General features: G+C 44.2%; 1 protein-coding gene across 1 annotated transcript in view; it reads right to left on the reverse strand.

Moving 5' to 3' along the window:
• LOC141211698 (prostaglandin reductase 1-like) overlaps nucleotides 1-18,984 on the reverse strand; it is a 112,450-nt gene extending 93,466 nt beyond the window's left edge. Inside the window, exon 1 of the mRNA XM_073664848.1 lies at nucleotides 18,831-18,984. The gene's annotated coding sequence lies outside the window, so the exon portion shown is untranslated. The remainder of the gene's footprint in view (nucleotides 1-18,830) is intronic.
• Between the last annotated feature and the right edge of the window lie 459 nt (nucleotides 18,985-19,443).

Below are 19,443 nucleotides of genomic sequence, written 5' to 3' on the forward strand. Positions count from 1 at the left end.
CCAAGCAATCAAAAACCTATCTCCTCCATACATGTGTGACCTAGTCTCCCTGTACTAGTAGCTGCACGCAACCTCCCATCCTTCCAAGATCTCCTTCTCTACTTCCCTCTTATCTCTTCTTGTTACGATCACATACAAGATTTGTCTTGTGCATCTCCGCTACTGTGAATTGCTATACCCCAACACATCCTACAGTGTAAACCTTGAAAAGGAAGCTGAAGACCCACTTCTTGTGACAAGCGTACAATTTGCGGTAAGCCTCGCTCCAGCATACCGCTGCACAACTAGCTGTACCCTGACCTACTGTATCCTCACTCATCGCTTGTAGATTGTTTGTGCTCCCTCGTGGGCAGGGTCCTCTCTCCTCTTGTACCAGTCGGTGACCCCTTTTGACATGTAAAGCGCCACGGAATAAATGTTGCTGTAATAATTATAGTACTTGTACTCTGGGTCAATTGATGGCCTTTTCTACGTGTCTACCCCCAATCTGATGTGTTTTGGCAGCTTTTAGGCCCGCTTGAAGGTTCTGTGTATGTGTTTTTTTTTGTTCCCCCCCTTCCACCACCATTGAATCCTATGGCGTTCGGTAACATTGGGCGAATAGTGCAAATTACGCGATTGTAATCCGAATCAAATATTGAAACATTCGCTCATCTCTAGTCAGGTCCAGAGAGGTAGATCTGTGTGTCATCAGCAAGGAGGTGATACTGAAAGCTGTGAGACCATGAGCTGTCCCAGGCAGAAGGTGTAGATGGAGAAGAGCCTGAGTCCTACAACTGAACCTTAGGGGACACCGACACATGGGGGGGGGGGGAGGGAGATGTGGAGGTGGTGTGTGAGTGGGAGACACTGAATGTCCTGCCGGTTAGGTATGAAAAGATCCAAGACAGGACCAAGTCTGTGATGTCGAGAGATGAGAGTCTGTAGTAAGAGGGTATGGTTTACTGTGTCGAAGGCAGATGACAGGTCTTGGAGGAGGAAGACAGTCTGGCTTGGATTAGGCAGTTAGTAGGTCGTTGGTGACTTTAGTCAATGCAATTGCAGTGGAATGGTGAGGTTGGAAGTCTGATTGTAAGCCGTCAAAGAGGGAGCGGGAGGATAGTTCATAATAGACGTGTTGATTCAGTAGTTTGGAGGCATAGGGGAGAAGCGACATGGGGCGATAGCTAAACATAGGATGGGTCAAGGGAGGGCTTTTGGAGGATGGGTGTGATCAAGGCATGTTTGAATCATGATGGGAAGATGCCAGTTGTTAGTGACAGGTAGAAGAGGAGGGTTAGGCTTGGGATGAAGATTGTGGTACAGTTTGGAATGAGGTGGGATGGTATTGGGTCAAGTTCACAGGTGGTGAGATGTGATTTGGAGAGTAAAGATGATCTTCTGTGATGGCGGAGAAGCTGTTTTTGGAGGAGGAGAGTTGAGTCGTTATGAGAGAAAAGGGGCTGTTAGGGCAAAGCTTTTGCTTAAGTCCCATGTTGTCAATATTCTGGTTGAAGAATGAGGCTAAGTCTTCAGCTGAGATGAGAGGAGAGGGAGGGGGAGCAGGTGGACAGAGGACAGACCTGAAAATACTGAATAGCTGTTTAGGGTTGTGAGACACGGGATATGAGAGATGAGAAGTAGGTTTGTTTTGCTGCAGTGAGCAATTGTGCAGTATTTTGAAAACTTCTGTTACTGGACTCCACTCCCTTTCTTTAGCAGTAGCACAGCGATATGCCTTGTAGATGAGGGGCAGGAAGAACACGTGCTCCAGTAGATGACAAGCGCTGTATTAAGTGGCCTCTGCTCCTCTTCCTCCACCTTAATATCACACACAGTACAGTCCTCAGAGGTACCACCCCAATTACCCTTGTTTTCACCCACGTCACAACTCTCCAACCAGCCAACTGACTGTGGGGAAGCACAGATGGGAGAGTCTGCAGAGCTGTTTACACATTCTATTCCGGGGCATCAGAGGTCTGATCCAAAGCTTCACAGACTAATGAGGGAGAAAGCATGTGTAACGATGCCCAAATTCTTTTTCAGTTGATTTGGGTCCGAGAAGAATCCAAACCATCGTCACCAGACGTTAACCCCTGGGGATGAGCATGGATGGGTTGGAGAAATAAATAAATACACACCAGAACATCCAGAACATGGAGAACTAAACTAATACACAACAGGGGTTGGAAGACGAAACTACTAAAGTTGGAGAACTAAACCACTAGACAGCAAGTGTTGGAATCCCCAAGGCTTGCGGGACAAACCTCTGTACCTAACACTTCCTCCAGTGCTTCTGCATCCTCCACCTCCTCTAGGGCCTCCACCTGCACCCTCAACCTCTGCCTTACTGAGACACGTTCCAACAGTGCAGAGAGAATCCCCCCCACCTCCGTACTGCGCAGCCAGGTCTCACCGCAATCAGGCAGTGTTAAATATAATATGCCTTGGAAATCGCAGTCATACAGCTGAAGACTTGTGGACAGCTCTCCAGGCCGAGTTTGAGCAATGGCTGTCTCCACTGAACCTGGAGCAAGGGAAGGCCATGTGTGATAACGGTGCAAATCCGGTGGCGGCCCTACGCCGGGGCAACCTCCCACACGTGCCTTGCATGGCTCACATCCTCAACCTGATGGTACAGCAATTTCTCCGCCACTATCCCAGTGGATACGATGCGCTGCTGCAGAAATCACTTAAAACTATAAAAATGAGCAGGATCTTTTGTATAGAAGCCAGACTACTAGACAACGAGCCAACTCCTTCATAATAATAGAGGCCACCTTCTTCTTAGCTTGCTGGTACTTTTCTGTGGGAATGAGCTTGTCTCCAACCAGCCAGGAATATACAGTGAATGGCATGCCACGGTTTGGTATTAGCACCCAGTACCGGAAGCAAAGCCATCCACAATTTCTGTACTTCAGTAATTTTATTTGGTAGATTGGCTGAGCAAACAGTTTCTTACAATGGAGCTGAAGACACTGAGTGGCAGTGGGTGCAAGTTTTCCAGCATGACCTGTTAATTATTGTTAGATATCAGAGTGAGAACATAACTGGGCTTTGCCAAGGTGCCATATTGCTTTTTAAGTCTTATAGACTCTGCACTTGCGGCCTTACATTCTACAGGATGGTGGGGAAGGAGACAGTAGGTCGTGGAGTTGCATTAGCTCTGGTAGTGTTGAGGTGAGGTGGAAGCGAGGCAATGGCAGGCTGTAGGCTGTCTTGAAAAGATGGATTTTCAGGTTGCATCTGAAGGATCCGAATGTGATGGCTAATCGGACGTGTTGAGGCACAGAATTCCAGAGGATGGGGAATATTTGGTAGAAGTATTGGAGGTGATTGGGTGAGGAACCAATAAGTGTGGAAAGAAGGAGGTCTTGGGAGGACCGAAGATTATGGAAGGGAATATATTGGGAGATTAGTTCAGAGATGTACGGAGAAGAAAGGTTATGGATTGCTTTGTAGGTCAGTATTAGTAGTTTGTACTGGATACGCTGGGCAATTGACGGCCAGTGAAGGGAACTTATCAATTGCAATCTTATGGATTTCTGGAGCCAGGTTCTCTGGTGGGCCCTGGCTTCTCCTTCAGGAGAGTTCATAGCGCAAACCTTGAGGCTGCTATGGGGCTCTTTAGTGGGAGAGAAAGATGGTCCCTCAGAATCAGATCTTCTGCTGGGCCCAATGTTCTTCAGTCTGACACTGCTTCTCGGTGAGAGTTGTATTTCACCACAGCCATATTCTTTAGCTCGGTTAAAGGACTGGCATATAGGGAAACCGTATCTACTCCGGCTGACATTTCTCCCAGGAAGTCCTCTAATGCAGCTTGTTGCATAAGCAATAGCAGCCCGTCCAACATCAGCTCACACTTCTCGGTGGTGCTTAGTCACAGACAAAGATCTTTCTTTATGCTTTGAATTTAATCACTATAGAGTTGCACAATGGCCTGATCTGCAATGCTTTTTGAGAAATAACGTGCATAAGCAAAGACACGGTTTAGGTCACTGAAGGTCTTAAGCGAAACTCATACAGCTTTCCCACAAACAGAGAGGGGTATCAAGACTTCCAAGACTTCCCTGTCCTCCCAAAGAGGACAACTGTCCATGTTCTCCTCCTCATCATCCAATCTGCATTGAGATGAGGCTGGGCTGCATAGTTCCTTGCTCCACCTGCAATGCCTCCTCTTTAACTGTGAGCACCAAGCATTTCAGTAGACAGAAGTGTGATGGTGATGCCAATTATGACGTCATCGCCACGCACCATCTTGGTGGAGTCCTCAAAGTTTTGGAGGACAGCACAGATGTCAGACATCCATGCCCACTCATCAGTTCTTATGTGTAGACTGACCTGAATGCCGATGGGCGTGCTGAATCTGGTACTGAACAACTGCCATCTGCTGCTCACAAATCCTTCCCATCATCTGCAACGTTGATTTCCAACATGTGGTGACATTGCACAACAGTCGGTGAGCTGGAAGCTGCATATGCTGCTAAAGCACTGCCAGGGTGGCAGAAGCTATAGCTGACTTTTTGAAATGGGCACACACGCGTTGTACTTTCACAAGCAACTCTGGCAGATCTGGGTAGGTTTTGAGAAATCGCTGAACCACTAAGTTGAGCACATTTAGTGCTCTCTCATTACTAATGTGTACCCCTGTATGGAGAACAATATCAGCACCGAAAAATTGAAAGATGAAATATAGCTTGCTTTATATACCACGGTACTAAGAAAACCAATTTCAATTATATCTCGTGCACCCCTGTGCCAAAAATATCTGCACCAAATAATTAATTTCACTAGAGTAGAACTAGTATAATGGTGACCGACACCTCTCCCACTACGGCCAAACCCAATAGACGGAGAACCAATCAGGAGTGTTCACATTTTAATAAATTAGGGCCTAAAACCACCCAAGTGGCATCAATTTCACTAGATTACAAGTAGTATAATGGGGATCAGCATCGCTTCCACTACAGCCAAGCCAGTAGATGGAGACCCTATCAGGATTCTCCACATTTCCAAAAGATAGTGGCAGACACCAGTAAAGTGGCATCAATTTCAGTACAGTAGAAATTGTAGAATTAGGAACGACACCTCTTCCACTACAGCCAACCCAGCAGATGGAGACACAAGCAGAACTGTTCACATTTAAAAAAAAAATTAGAGCCTAAGACCACCATTTCCGTGGCCTACAGATTGGAGATGGTGGAGTTCAACCTCTTAGCTTTGTCATGTGTAGGAGTAAACAATCTTTTAAGTGACCACAACTGCGGGACCGAGGGCTGGCTTCAGTGCTTAGAGAGGGCGAAGTACGGTGAAAAGGACAAACTGCTAGACCGTGAGTGAGGTGCAGGCGTAGATGTTACGGTGGATTGAGAAACATGTGGAGTGCTCAGTGAAACAGCAGGCATGTCAGCTTCAGTTACAGCTGACGGGCTCTCACTCAGCCTAACTGGAGCGAGTATACAATCGTAAGTTCTGCGGTTGGAGACCTGCGTGACAATACTTGGCACGGTAACAGAAGAAGAAGAAGAAGCAGCAGATGCGTTTGATGGGGCGGCTGATGGTTGTTTATTGAAAACCAATTTTGAGTTCATCATGTTTGTGTACCCCTTTGTGGAGAACAATATCTGCACCAGATAATTTCACTACAGTATAACTATACAAATAGATGGAGACGAAAACCTCTTCCACTACAACCAACCCAGCAGATGGAGACTCAATCAGGAGTGCACCATCCTCTCCAGTCCTTCACTATGTGTCAAACCTGTACTGTGTTGTGCTGGTGCACAATCTGGACTAAAAATTGTGTGAAAGGACTCACAGAAATTGCTTCTGGCACTTACACTGTTGCTGCTGCTAATATTTTGGTGTTGACGAATTGACGTGCCGGAGGTTGGAAGTGTAGAGCTGCGATGAACTCTGTGTGCCTCACTGCTGGCTTGAGGAAAACCTATCTTAAGGTTGTTCAAAAAGCGTGTTTTGGTACTCCAGCATTCGCGGGTCCCTTTCCAGGGCAGGAAGCATGTGGCAAAATTTACTCTTACGTGGATTTAACAGAGTGGCAACCCAGTCGTCAGCACTATTTTGAATCCTAACTATACGGGGATCATGTTGCAGATAGTGCCGCAAGAATGCACTCATATGTCGGCCTCTTTCCTGAGGTTCACGCCTATGCTGTGCTGGTGGCTGGGTAACAGTGAGGGGATGATTATACTTTTCATGTTCTGACTGTTGCTCGCCCATCAGCTCTTCCTCTTCCACCTTCACTAACAGTTTTTCTGGTATCACCAACCCCCCCACCACCTCGGGACCCTGAGATGTCCAATAGTGTATGACGTTAGTGACAGAAGAAAGTATTTTTTTAGTGTGAATGAGGCCTGTATAACATAGATATGCTACAAACAATTTCAAACTCAGATCTACCCTGCTGTATCACGTTAGTCACAGTAAAAAATAGATTTATTTACTCAGCATACAGCTGAATTTCACCGCCACTAAAATAGCATGTGGCTTTTAGCAAAGTACATCACGTTTGTGACAACAAAAAAACATTTGTGGACTGTGGCTAACAGACAAAAATCTATTTTTTTTACTCTTAAAAAAGCTGAATTTCACCCACCAAAAAAAAAAAAAAAAAATGACAAACTGGGCTAACACAGCTTGCACTATCACATTAGCAAATACAAAAAAAAAAAAAAAGAAACCCGACACCGCTAAACAGAGGCCAGAAGGAGTCCAGAGTAAGGCTGGTTTCACACATCTTGATGTTTCTGGTACCAAAAGAAGAAAAAAAAACAACAGTACTGGAGAGGTGTGTCCGTGTGCACCTGTGTGGCAACCGTGTGCCGCATCAAGAGCACACGTACTGGTGCCTGGAAATCAGTGTACAGTTAGCGCTGTTCCCAAGTGCCAGGTGCTGAACACTGCCCTCATCATTGTCCCCTGCGATCAGCGTGAACAAGGGGCAATGATGACAGTAGTATTCTGCTCCTGCTATCTCCCGGTGCAAAAGTATAAAAAAAATCCTTATACTCACCTGTCTGAAGATGTCCCTGGCTGTAACCCATCTGACTGCTCATGCCGATGAGCCGGAGGAGAATGGCTCGCTCCAGTGAGCGGGCCCCGGAGCTGCGCTCAGCGAGTGATGTCCTGTTACTCAGGGCACCACTCGTGACATGACACCACTTGCTGAGCACAGCTCCGGGGCCTGCTCACTGGAGCAAGCCAGCCAGTTTTCCCAGTGTGAGAAGTCAGATGGGTTACAGCAGGGGTGTGTCACGTTTTGCGGCCCGTGCAGTGCAGAAAAAAAAAAATAATAATATTGACATGTCAACGTGTTTTGCCCACAGACACGTCCGTGGAAACACACTGACATGGGCACAGACCCATTCACTTGAATGGGTCTGCGTCTGTATGCGTCTCCTGTACGGGTGGAAACTGTTACCACACGTACCTGACACCCTGGCGTGTTATAGTAGACATGAGTGAATGTTTTGATGTTCGGTTCGACGAATAAACCTGAACATCCCAAAAAAAAAAAAAAAAAACCACACTCACCTTACAGCTAATTCCCGAAGCCATGGACACCTGCAATAAAAGGTAAAATAAACAAACCTCATCCTCACCTGTCTGCCATAGTCCATATACAGAGTGTCCCACGACAATCTCAGTGATAGCACGGCAACATCCGGAGATGTGACCATCCTATCAGGTAGCAGGTGATGAGCGCTATGGCCCCTGCAGTGTATTGCGAGAAGCTGCCGGTACTGAGGTCACCGGAGTTCAAACAGCTGAGAGTTCCGGGACCTGACTTACGGTATCGGTGCTGTGTGGGAATTTTCCCATGCAGCTCTGATGCTGTAAGTGAGTTCCTGGAGCTCTCAGCTGTTTGAACTCAAGTGACCTCATTACTGCAGCGCAACACTACACACTGACAGGAGTGATTCCACTCCTGTCCGTGTACAGTGTTGTCTTCTACAGCAGTCACACAAATGATTGATGTGGCTGCTGTAGAAGTGATCCGGATCGCCGTGGCACACTCGGATTACATCATGGCGGCACACAGGTGAGGATATGATTGTTTCTTATTTTTGGTTTCTTACAGGAGACAAGGGATTTGTGGATTATGCAAGTAATAAATACATTCATAAAACAGTGTGGATTTTTTATTTAAATAAAAGACTTTGTTCTGGCCGTGTCTTTATTGAAAAAAAAATGTTGTAAACCTTATCACAGGGTTAGTCATGGGGGGCGTCTTATAGACGTGGTGGATTCGCATGTACCATATATGTGGTGGATTCGCATGTACTGACTAAACAAGTGCGGCATTAGAACGGAGGGTTTTGGATGCAGCGAAATTGATCTCATAGAATCATAGAATGGTAGAGTTGGAAGGGACCTCCTGGGTCATCTGGTCCAACCCCCTGCTCAAAGCAGGATTCACTAGATCATCTCAGACAGATGTCTGTCCAGCCTCTGTTTGAAGACGTCCATTGAAGGGGAACTCACCACCTCTCGTGGCAGCCTGTTCCACTCATTAATCACCCTAACTGTCAAAAAGTTTTTTCTAATATCTAATCTGTGTCTCCTCCCATTTAGTTTCATCCCATTGCTTCTAGTCTTTCCTTGTGCAAATGAGAATAAAGATGATCCTTCTACAATGTGACAGCCCTTGACATATTTGTAGACAGCTATTAAGTCTCCTCTCAGTCTTCTTTTTTGCAAGCTAAACATTCCCAAATCCTGCAACCGTTCCTCATAGGACATGGTTTGCAGACCAGTCACCATTCTGGTCGCTCTTCTCTGAACTTGCTCCAGTTTGTCTATGTCTTTTTTAAAATGTGGTGCCCAAAACTGTACACAGTATTCCAGATGAGGTCTGACCAAAGAGGAGTAAAGACCGATAATGACTTCACGTGATCTAGACTGTATGCTTCTGTTAATACATCCCAGAATTGTATTTGCCTTTTTTGCTGCTGCATCACACTGTTAACTCATGTTCAGTCTATGATCTATTAGTATACCTAAGTCTTTTTCACATGTACTGTTGCTTAGCTCTATTCCTCCCATTCTGTATATGCTTTTTTCATTTTTATTGCCCAGATGTAGTACTTTGCATTTTTCCCTGTTAAAAACCATTCTGTTGGTTGCTGCCCACTGCTCCAGTTTATTTAGGTCTTTTTGAATCCTCTCTCTCTCTTCTCTAGTATTAGCTATCCCTCCTAGCTTTGTGTCATCAGCAAATTTAATCAGTTTACCCTCAATTCCTTCATCTAAATCATTGATAAAGATGTTGAGCAATACAGGTCCCAGGACGGAGCCCTGTGGTACCCCACTTGAGACATTCATCCAGCTGGATGTGAAGCCATTTACAACCACCCTTTGAGTCCGATCACTAAGCCAGTTATGAATCCACCTAACAGTTGCCTGGTCCATTGCATACTTGGTCATTTTTTCAATAAGGATGGTGTGAGATACTTTGTCAAATGCTTTGCTGAAGTCAAGATATACTATATCTACAGCATTTCCCTGATCCACCCAGTCAGTGATTCTGTCATAGAAGGAAATTAAGTTAGTCTGACATGACTTGTTAGTTACAAACCCATGCTGACTCTGGTTAATCACTTCATTCTTATCCATATACTTACATACATGTTGTTTAATAATTTGTTCAAAGATCTTTCCTGGTATAGAAGTCAGACTCACCGGCCTATAGTTCCCTGGGTCCACCTTCTTCCCCTTTTTGAAGATAGGAACAACATTTGCTCTTCTCCAGTCTTCTGGGACTTCTCCTGTTCTCCAAGAATTTTCAAAGATTATGGAGAGTGGTTCTAAAATTTCTTCTACGATCTCCTTCAGTACTCTGGGGTGTAATTCATCTGGACCTGGAGACTTGAACTCATTTATGTTAGCTAAATATTCCCTCACAATCTTTCTGTTTACAGATAACTTGGATTCCTCTATTCCTTTAAAAGGACAGTGAAGATCAGTTGATGTTACATTTTCTTTCTGAGAGAAAACAGATGCAAAATAGGAATTAAAAAGTTCGGCCTTCTCAACATCCTCTCTTACCATTTCTCCATTTTCATCCTGTAAAAATCCTATAGCATCTTTGACTTTTCTTTTACTTTTGACATACCCCCAAAATCCTTTTTTATTGCTTTTGACATCTCTTGCAAGCCTTAATTCATTGTCAGCTTTAGCTAACCTGATACGTGCCCTACAGGATCTGCAGACTGCATTATAATCTTCTTTAGATATGCCTCCCTCTTTCCATTTAATAAACATTTCTTTCTTTCTTTTTAGCATGTGTTTAAGTTCTGTGTTCATCCATCCTGGTTTCCTTAAATGCTTCCCATTCTTCCTACTTTTCGGGATTGTTAACGATTGTGCTTTGAGAATCTCATTTTTAAAAATTTCCCATCCTTCCTGGACATTTTTGTCCTTAAGGACATCCAGCCATTGGATCCCTCCTATTCTCTTTCTGAGTCTCTTAAAATCTGCCTTTCTAAAATCTAACCTTGAAGTTTGAGTCTTCACATGTCTTCCTCCTCTAGTTATCCAAAATTCTATAATAGCCTGATCGCTGCCTCCTAGGGTCCCAGCCACCTTTACCTCCTCAACCATTTCCTCCCTGTTTATAAGGATTAGATCCAAAGTAGCAGATCCCCTTGTTTTCTCCCCTACCTTTTGGAAGATAAAGTTGTCAGCAAGAGACGATAAGAATTTGCTTGACCTGTTAGTTTTACTTGAGAGAGATTCCCAACAAATGTCTGGATAGTTGAAATCTCCCATGACCACTACGTTATATTTTTTGGAGAACTTGGTCATTTGATACATAAAGAGTTCATCCATATCTTCAGCTTGCCCAGGTGGCCTGTAGTAAATGCCTACAATGGTGTCCTTTCCGTTGTTCTCTCCTTGTATTCTTACCCAAACAGTTTCCACAGAACTGCCAGTCTCTGAAGCTTCAATCTCTGTGCAGATATACGCTTTTCTAACATACAATGCAACACCTCCTCCTCGTTTATCAAGTCTGTTTCTTGCAAATAAGTTGTATCCTTTTAGCCTTTTATTCCAATCATGTGTATCGTCCCACCAAGTTTCAGTGATTCCAATGACATCATATTCCTTTTCCTGCATTAGTAGTTCCAATTCTCCTTGTTTGTTGCCCATGCTTTGTGCATTTGTATAAAAACATTTTAGTTTGTGATTGGTTTCTCTTCCTCCCATATTTTTATTATTTAAATTGTTTTGTCTTTGTTCTTCCTTTCCACTTCCAGTAGCAGAGATCTCAATAGTATTTGTCAGCTGTATTGCTTTTTCTGGCCTTTTGCTTCCCTTCCCACATTGTTCTAGTTTAAAGCTCTTCTGATGAGTGTAGCAAGGCGACTTCCAAATACATATTTTCCAGTCTTCGTAAGGTGCACCCCATCTCTAGCAAGTAGTCCATCGTATAGGTAATTCATTCCGTGATCCAGAAATCCAAATCCTTGTTGACGGCACCATCGACGTAGCCAGTTGTTCACCTGTAGAATCTTATTCCACCTCATTGTTCCATGGCCATCCACTGGGAGGATGGATGAGAAGACCACCTGCGCTCCCAATTCTTTCACTTTCTTGCCAAGTCTTCAAAGTCACTGCAGATGGTTTCCAGGTCCTTTCTTGCGGTGTCATTTGTCCCCACATGTATTAGCAGGAATGGGTAGTGATCTGTAGGTCTGAAGAGTCTTGATATCCTGTCAGACACATCTTTAATTTTTGCTCCTGGAAGACAGCACATTTCTCTTGAGGTTATGTCTGGTCTGCAGATAGCGGCCTCTGTTCCTCTTAACAGGGAATCCCCCATGACCACCACTCTCCGTTTTTTCTTCACAACATTCTTCTTTCTCCATCCAGGAGGATTCTGAGGGCTTACAAGGTTATTCATTGCTGGCAAAGTCTTATTTTGCTGTATTTCTTCATGGTTCTCCTGTGTGAGAGCCTGGTACTGGTTCCTGAGCAGTATGGGTGCTGACTGCCTCTCGATCCTCCTGCTTCTGTGGGTCACATGCTTCCATTCCTCTGTTTCGTCAGGTGCAGTTCGAATTTCTTCTCTTTCTGAATCATGAAGAGATAATTCTGCTCTGTCTAAGAACTCTTCACCTTCCTTAATGATTTTCAAGGTAGTTAACCTCTCTTCTAGATTTCGCAACTTTTCCTCCAACAGGGACACAAGCTTGCATTTCTGGCATGTGAAGTTTGGCTTTTCCACTGGCAAGTCTGTGAACATGTAGCAGGATATGCAGCTCACCAAATGGCTCCTGGACTCTTCCATGTTCTTATTGTTAATGTTCTGAAAACAGTGAAAAAAGCTTAAAAAAAAAGCTTAAAAATGCGCGCGCCTACCGGCGCGCGGTTTACCGATGTCCTCTTTTCAGCTCCAACAGCCAAAATCCAGTGTTCTTTGAGCTCGCGGAGACTCTTCACTTACCCCAAAATGCAGTGGGAATATGCAAATTATCTCCTCAGGACTCCTCCCCTGGTTTACCGATGTCCTCTTTTCAGCTCCAACAGCCAAAATCCAGTGTTCTTTGAGCTCGCGGAGACTCTTCACTTACCCCAAAATGCAGTGGGAATATGCAAATTATCTCCTCAGGACTCCTCCCCGGGTCTGACAGTAATCCAAGGGTTAGGGCATGTGCACATGATCCGGACAGGCAGCGTTTTGGACGCAGTATACTTTATGCTGCGTCTAAAGCGCTGCATTCTATTGAACGCAGGTGAATCCACATGTGTTCATTGAACCATGCGGATTCACCACATTCAGTACATTGTACTGATCAGATTTCTCTTGTGGAAACTAGCGACTCCGCAAGAGAAATTGCCATGGTGAGGTCCTGAAAGACACGCTGCATGTCCGTGTGTGATTCGCAGGCACAGATAAACGCATAGTGGACATGGGATTTCTACAAATCCCATCCACCATGCTGTAAAATCTGGGGATGCGGGTTTGAAGTTGCATGCAGCGTCAAACCCACAGCGGATCCTGATCGTGTGCACATACCCTTAAAGCGATGTCCCACGTTTCTTTTTACAAATATCGTTATTTAGCTCCAAAAACAATTCATTGCTGTATAAAAACACATCCAAAAACTCTGCAGCAAAGTGAATGAGAAGTGTGAAGTGTCATGCACATATTGAGTATTTTTTGACTTGCAGATTCGGTGCACAAATTAATCAGCATGTAAATTCTCTGAGCTCCAGGACCTCACTTACGGCATTAGTGTTTCGTGGGAAAATTCCCACACAGCACTAATGCCGCAAGTCAGGTCCCGGAGCTTTCAGCTGTTTGAACTCCGGTGACGTCAGCCAGCAGTTTCTCGCGATGCGGTAGCGAGCACACGAGTATCGCCGGCTGCCGGATAGAACGGTCACATCTCCGGATGTGGCCGTGCCATCACTGAGATCGTTGTGGGACCCTCACTATATGGACTACTGTGGACAGGTGAGGATGAGGTTGGTTTATTATTTTACCTTTATTCCAGGTGCCCATGGCGTCGTGGATTAGCTGTGAGGGGAGTATGTTTTTTTTTTGTTTGTTTGTTTGTTTTTCTGTTTTTTTTTTTACAGGGGATGAGAACATTGGGGTCAAGTTGCAGGTAAGTGGTAGGCGAGTATAATGTGTTTATTATTCTTATTTAAACTCTTTTTACTTTCACTGCGCAAGCATGCTGATGAGAGATTACTTCTCCCATCAGCGGCGCTTGTGTACATTGACAGGAAGCGCAAGATGGGGCTAGTAGTCCCATCAGCCGGCGCCTGTGACCTGCGGTAAGCTTTTTACCGCGGGTCACTGTCACAGCTGCGGGATCACACTGGCACCGGTTAGCTTCATCCTGCAGCACTGTGACCAGCGGTAGCGATATTACCGCTGGTCACAGCTGCTGATTCCCGCGCTGTCAAGCAGATGACAGCGTGGGAAACCAGGGATGTTAATGTTCGGGGCCGACTTTTGCACAAAAGATCGGCAACCTGAACACGAATGTGCCATATTTGTTCCGAATTTGAAACTTGCGAACATTCGCCGAACATATTCGCTCATCTCTATGAAAGAGGCCCTAACTCTGCTGCCTCATTAGAGTGAATGGATCCCTCGGGGGTTTCATTTGAATTATGTCACTCAGATTTAAATGGAAACCCCAATATCAGTACTTAGCGTAGAGCACAGGATAAATGGAAACATTTTACATAACATTTTGACTCACAATAAAAGCAAGTCCCCACTCAGGTCCATCATCTGTTAATCGAAATATAGGGGGATTCCACTTTACTAGTAGCACAAAAGGCTCTGGAAAAGCGAAATGGCTCTTACCCCCCCCCCCTCCAAAAGAAATTCAGCAAATTATGTGTTCCCAAATACAAATGCCCACTTCCTTTTTGAGCCCCACAGTGTGCCTAAACCAGTTAGCATCCACATGTTATACATTTCTGTAGCGATGGGAGTCCACCTAATTTACGAGTGCATGTCTCCAGAAACATGAGCTGGGCATAACGTACTGGTCACTACAACGGCAGTTTGCAATTTTCACTCATCGCACTGCTGCTTGTTTCTGGAAAACACCCATGTAGTTACAATCCTCACCACACCTGTAGATAAATTCCCAAAGGGGTATAATTTCCAAAATGGGGTCGCTTGCATGGGGATTCTGCGCTTCTAGCACTTAGGGTCTCTGTATATGGAGTCTGCATACTATTCTAGGAAAATCTGCGCTCCAGGAGGCAAATAGCACTTGGTCCCTCCTTAGTCTCGCTGTGTGGCTAAGCAGTACTGTATAGCCACATATGGGGGATTTCTACATTCAGCAATTGTGTGACAAATTTTGGTGCCATTTTTGCCCATTTCCCAGTGTGAAAATGTAAAATCTGGGGCTAAAAATATAATTATTCTTCCTTCACCGCCCAATGGTGTAAAATTCTGTGAGGCACATGTTATGTCAACATGTTCACTACACCCCTAGATGAATTCATTGAGAGGTCTAGTTTGTAAAATGGGGTTTTGCCAATGTGACATGGCACAGTCAAAGCAGCTCAGCAAAATATGAACTCCAATATGGCACTTCAAAAGTAGTGTTCGACCACATATGGGGTATCTGCGTGCACAGGAGAAATTGCAAATTTTGGGGTCCACATTCTCCTGTTACCCTTGTGAAAATAGAAAAATTGGGGCTAAGAGCATTTTTGTGAAAAAAAATTCCTTAAGGGGGGGGTCTAGTTTCCAAAATGCTGTCATTTGTGGGATGGGTTTCCACTTTTTAGGCACATCAGGGGATCCTCAAACGCGACATGGCATCCGCTAATTATTCAAGCAAATTTTACATTCAAAAAGTCTAATGGCGCTCCTTCCCTTCCGAGCCCTTCTGTGAGCCCAAACAGTGGTTTTCTCCCACATATGGGGTATTAGCATGCTCAGGAAAAATTGCACAACAAATTTTAGGGTCCATCTTTTCCTGTTACCCTTGCAAAAATAAAAAAAATTGGGTCTAATGTAACATTTTTGTGAAAAAAGTTAAACGTTCATTGTTTTCTTCCACATTCCAAAAATTCCTGTGAAGCACCTGAAGGGTTAATAAAGTTCTTGAATGTGGTTTTGAGCACCTTGAGGGGTGCAGTTTTTAGAATGGTGTCACTTTTGGGGATTTTCTGTCATAAAGGCCCCTCAAAGTCACTTCAAATGTGATGTGGTCCCAAAAAAGGGTGTTGGAAAAATGAGAAATTGCTGGTCAACTTCTAATCCTTAAAAAAAAAAAAAAATGAATGTTTCGAAAATTATGCTAATGTAAATTAGACATGTGGGAAATGTGTTATTTATTAACTATTTTGTGTGACATGACTCTTTGATTTAAGGGCATGAAAATTCAAAGTTTGAAAATTGAGAAATTTGTTAAATTGCCGTTATTTTTTTGTTTGTTCCCCCCCCCACAAATAAAACGCCAGTCATATCAAATAAGTACAATATGTCTCGAAAAAAAAAAGCAATCTCAGAATCAGTGGAATTTATTGAAGCATTCCACAGTTATTACCTCAAAGCGACACTGGTCAGAATTGTAAAAATTGGCCTGGTCATTAACGTGCAAACAGCCTTCGGGGGTAGAGGGGGTTAACCAAAGTCAACACATGTTAACATTTTGCAAGTCATTCCTATCTGAGCTGCTGCACCTCCTACATAATAGAGTTAATCATTTAACTTCTACTCAGTCTGACACTGCATGAGGGCTCTTTCACACATCAGTGTGTCCAGTATGTGTGGTGACAGTTTCCACTAGTACTGGAGACACTGACAGACGCAGACCCATTCAAAGCTATGGGTCTGTGCACGTGTCAGGCTATGTTCACATATCTCTCCCCCCCCTCTCCACTGCGGGAGCAGACTACTATTCCCAACATTGTCCCTTGCTCATGCTGATGACAGCGCGAGCAATGGACAGTGATGAGGTCAGCGTTCAGCACCCAGCACTTGGGAACAGTGCTAACTGTACACGGATTCCCAGGCGCCGGTACGCGTGCTCCTGATGCGGCACAAGGTTTCCACATGGACATCTCCGATACCGGAAAAATCAGGACGTGTGAAACCGGCCTAAAGATGAGCTCTGACCTGTTTAACGGGTCCTTTAACAATAACGACCAATCCTTGGAGATTGGTGGTGCGCTAATCCACACCAAGCAACAGAGCCAGTATGCTCCAGCAAGTACTGCACTACCCTTCATTGTTTACCAGGCTCAACTCTGAACCTTTAGTAGCTGCTGTATGACGGCATTATCATTTATTTGAATTGAACTGAGCTTTAAAAGGGGTTGTCTTTCTCAGAAGAAAAGTCTGCAGTCACTGTAATTCCCAGATCGTGACAGACAGTGTGCTCCCAAAGCAGGTGTGTGGTCACATACCAACTAAATGCTTGCGCTTCACACATTTATCATCTCTTCAGTGAAACAGGGCAAGACTAATTGTCATGTGACCACAAGGGCCACCTTGACTTTTTTTTTCTGGACAGTTTACCAAAAAGATTTACAGATAGACATTATTTTGATTCAGAAACTTCGGAAAACTACAAGAAATCATTAAAATAAGTAATACATGTCTACAGCCCATAATTCTGATCGGAAGACATGTGCTATATTCACTATAAAATGATAGTTACAGTAGCCGTTAGCCATACAAGTTATTACAGCTTCAAAAAAAAAAAAAAACTCCTTTATTTTTTTTTTTTTATACGGACAGAGCAAAAAAAAAGTGTCTTATTTTTACAGACTGTCCTGGAATTTGTGAATGGTTGACAACTCTAGTGACCACAAATAAGGAAATTGCTCACATTGTCACGTTATGGCACACCCGCATGGAGAATCGCACAATCATGCTTCAGTAGTCAGCGTCTGGAGACTTTGCCTGACAGCTAGATGCATACTAAAAGTATCAGTGCTTGATGAGCAATGACTAGATTAAATATTTACAGCCTAGCCTTACAGAAAGACATAATACTATGAGGGAAAATGATTTTAGATAAAGACAAACAGGCCACAGTTTGACAATAAGGCTGTGTGCCCACGTAGCGTTTTACAAGCGTTTTTGATGCGGAATTTCCGCAGCGGAAACGCTTGTAAAATGCTTGGTAACCCGCACCCCATGATCCCCAATGGGTTTCCGCAACTTCTATGCACATGCTGCGGATTTTTCCGCAGCGTTTATGCCGCGTTCAAAAATCCGCAGCATGTCATTTAATTTTGCGTTTCCGCAAGCGGAATTGCCTTTGTCCAATGCATAAAAAACGCAAGGCAATTCCGCATGTGGAAAACGCGTGATAAACGCGCGAAAAAAGCGCGATAAACGCGTGCGGAATTCCGTATGCGTTTTTCCGGGAGAGGACTTGCATTTATGCAGCAGAAATTTTCTGCTTCATAAATGCAACGTGGGCACATAGCCTTAGAGGAAACCCACACAAACACGAGGAGAACTTGAAACGTTGAACTTGATAGATCTACCGTATATTTTTTGTCAATATATGTAACATTGAAACTCCGTGGTGGAATAAAGATACTCTTAAGTGTAAAGAAGGAAACTTATCCTTCCCTTTATTTGGATTGAATTCTTGTGGATAAAGAGCTTTATTTATTCAGCCTGCACTATTAATGGTGGGCAGCACTGCTGCTTTGGAGTCCTGGGTTACAATCCAATCACAGACAACATCTGCAAGGAGTTTGCGAAGGTTTCTACCGGGTACTTTGGTTTCCCCCCCAACACACCAAAGACATTCTGATGGGGACCTCATGGTCACAGTGATGATATAATTAATGTTGAGCGAACATTCTCAGATAAGGGGTTATCCGAGCACGGGTGTCTTCGGCGAGCTCGAAATACGTTAGCATCACTGCGGCTGTGTGTTAGGGAATCCCAGCATGTGTTGCGGCTGTCTAACAGCGGCGACGCAAACAGATTTTTCGAGCACGTCGAAGATACACTGCTCGCTCCTGAGCAGGCTTGGATAGCACCTTATCCTAGCATGTTCGCTCAACACCAATGATAATGTATGTAAAGTGCTGCAAAATATGCCGGCAAGCAGAATGTAGAATAAGGGTTTGTGGTTAGTTAACTGCATAGGCCAAATGTACACTGTTCGGCAGCACACAGTCGGATTTTCCCTATAAACAAGTCCATGACCTTTTTAACAGATAAAGCTGAAAGTATGGCTACATAACCGATACAGTGTAGTATAGCATATGGATATAGCTGTCCCTGTATACTAAGACTGTGGAAGGGGCAGGTCCCTAGTAGTGAAAATACCACATTACCGTCAGTGCTTTCTAGGAATCTGTCCATTTACCTGCTGTCAGTGATCTTGTAAGGGAAGCCGTGCAGCTGATATCACCACCTCCTGACTGGTTACTGGCCAGGAAGAAAGTCTGCTTATAACTCCAACGCCTGCCATGATGTGGCCCCTCCTTTCATAAAGCTTTGCAGCTGCTGCCTTACATGAGCAATGGCTTCCCCCTCTAAACCCTCCCTACACAGAAGAAAGGCAGCATTTTCACGCTAGGGACTGAACAAGGCTTGTATAAGGCGAAGAAGGTTTTTGTGTTAAGTGCAGCTTTTATTCTGAAGTTACAGGACAAGACGTCCTTAGCAAGATATTGTACAATGTGTAGAAGTCAGGGGTGGATTAAGAGTATCCAGGGCCCTGGGCAGTTTATACGGAATGCCCCCCCCTCCCCACACACACACACACACACACACACACACACACACACACACACACACACACACACCTGATGTATCACATGACTTGTCACATGTTCCCCCTTTGATAGATCATGTGATAGTTCATGTGAAATTAATTCTGCACAATATTAATATATTAATTATAATTATTTTTTTATATTAATTGTATGACTTAATATTGAGCACAATTAAGTATGCTGACATCCCCCTATGTATGT

Source organism: Phyllobates terribilis, unplaced genomic scaffold, assembly GCF_046119375.1.
Source record: "Phyllobates terribilis strain yellow unplaced genomic scaffold, ASM4611937v1 Scaffold_1__5_contigs__length_1240528914, whole genome shotgun sequence".
Classification (NCBI taxonomy): Eukaryota; Metazoa; Chordata; class Amphibia; order Anura; family Dendrobatidae; genus Phyllobates; species Phyllobates terribilis.